We start from the raw sequence: 2,239 nt of genomic DNA on the forward strand, positions 1-2,239 counted from the left end.
AAAATGGTTGCTTTATGAACTTAGTGAATCGGAATAAAACCTCCAAACATAATTCCCGAAAGGAAACACTCTATACAATACCTTTTACATGCACAAAATATTACAATAATAAATCCATACTTACATTTGTTAAACAATGATGAGGGCAGCTTTCTGGAGGCTTTGGCACTCGCGATTTATTATAATTTAGAAAATGGTTTACTATTTAATTAATTTACGAACCCGGTGCGGGTTGCAGAATTCGGGACGACTACATTTTGTGGTGCGAGCCGAGTCTTCTGGCTGGGCTCTACCGTCTGAGGCAGAGTCTTCGACTGTCTCTGATCGTCTCTCGTTCATAACGCATGTCGAGCTAAATTTATACCCGATTGACTGGCTGACGTAGTTTGTTATTCCTCGTCGCCTGCATCGCAACAGTAGCGGGGATTTGTCATCGCTAAAAATAGAGATGATGCACTATGGGCATTCTGACTGTAACTTTGCCTCACGCATTTTATTATTTTGCCATCTCCGAATATCTGATTTAATTTAATGAATTTATACTTTTTGAATAATAAGTCCATCTTTTAAATAAATGGATTTTCCATTCGTGACAATATTTTGGAACCAATAAGTGACAATGAAAGATTTGTTTGCACGAATCAGACAAATATTGAACTTTTAGGCTCATTTCAATGTAAGGTTCATATTCAAACTTTGAATTTATGTGTACAGCTTTATGTAATTCATGATTATGCTATGAATCATTCTTGTCTAATAGGCAGAGATGTATTATGTCACGACAATGTCAAGTTTACTGTTGAGGGAAGCAATGTTTGTATTCAGCAAGTTAATGATAATAATTTAGAATGTGATTTAGATTTAGAGATTGACAATTTTGGTAAACAAATTATGATGATAGATGTGATTGATACTAATGATAATTTTCCAGATTTGAATGTCTACGAAGGGCTAAATCCAATGGACTAAATTTGAATCAGATTTTCAAATCACAATCCATTTCCACACAAAGAGAGACCGGAGGTAGGTGAAATAATACAAGATTTATGTTAGAGGAAAATTATCCGAAAGAGCAATTAACAGTACAGTTCTCCTATAGTTCTTGTTAAGAATAAGTCTGGAAAGACTAGAATGTGTGTTGATTTCAGAGATTTAAATAAGATTAACCGTCGAGACAATTTTCCACTCCCGTTGATTGATGACCAAATTGAATTGTTGCGAGATAAAAAGTTTTTTACTAAGCTAAACACCACACGTCCACAAGTGCAAAAAAAAGGCAACTACACGTGGTGTTCCCAGGCGGTCACCCATCCAAGTACTAACCACGCCCTACGCTACTTGACTGCGGTGATCGGACGGGAACCGGTATATCCAGCGTGGTATGGCAGTTGCCTATAAAATTATCAATAACCGAGTAATAAAAACCACCAAAAGTGTAGGAGAAATGCAAATGTCATTTTCATGGTTGAAATGATTGGCTTAATTATCTCAGAGCTGTAGCTAGTTTTTAAAAAGATGATATAACCGACTTTCAAAAAAAGCATAAATTTCATATCATTTTCGTCCACAAGTGTAAAAAAAGGCAACTACACGTGGTGTTCCCAGGCGGTCACCCATCCAAGTACTAACCACGCCCTACGCTGCTTGACTGCGGTGATCGGACGGGAACCTCAACTCAACTCAACTCAAAAATATTTATTTACAAATTACAGATGTTACATTGCACTATAGATGTACCTATGCTATTTATACAATAGTGTAATTAAAGTAACGTGATACGCCGAGCGCACTATAGTTACTAACCCTTCATGACTAAGTCATGTTGGTCGATGTTTTGGATCAGAGTAAAAGCATACAATACATTCAGGGAGCGCTGAGCGGAAAATCGGGTCTGCCTCCGAGGTCTTAACCCTTATGCAGACATTTGAGGTATTTCGAATCACTAATGCGTTATGAGTATTGATTGACATGAGTTAATTGAGTATAAATCTTGATTTTATTCATTGCTGGAAAATTAAATACAAAAAACCAGCTAAAAAGTTATCAGGTACAGCAGCACGCGTTTTATAAAATTCGATTGGTTAAAGAAAAGTTGATTATGAGGAAGGTCGGTTAGCTAAGGTAGTAGCGAGGAATTTTATTAGGAATTTTATTAGGCATTTGTGTGTTAACAATCCTTATGGTGGATGCCAATGCTCGTAGAATAAGGAAAGTCCTTTATATGGTGGACCATGCGTAA

General features: G+C 36.7%; 1 non-coding gene across 1 annotated transcript; it reads right to left on the reverse strand.

The window, feature by feature from the left end:
* Positions 1-1,274: 1,274 nt before the first annotated feature.
* On the reverse strand, positions 1,275-1,393 carry LOC145738555 (5S ribosomal RNA). Its single transcript, XR_014180806.1, has one exon. It is a non-coding gene; the product is annotated as a 5S ribosomal RNA (ribosomal RNA).
* Between the last annotated feature and the right edge of the window lie 846 nt (positions 1,394-2,239).

Source organism: Ips typographus, linkage group LG15 (assembly GCF_016097725.1).
Source record: "Ips typographus isolate SLU linkage group LG15, UJ_Ityp_2.0, whole genome shotgun sequence".
Lineage (NCBI taxonomy): Eukaryota > Metazoa > Arthropoda > Insecta > Coleoptera > Curculionidae > Ips > Ips typographus.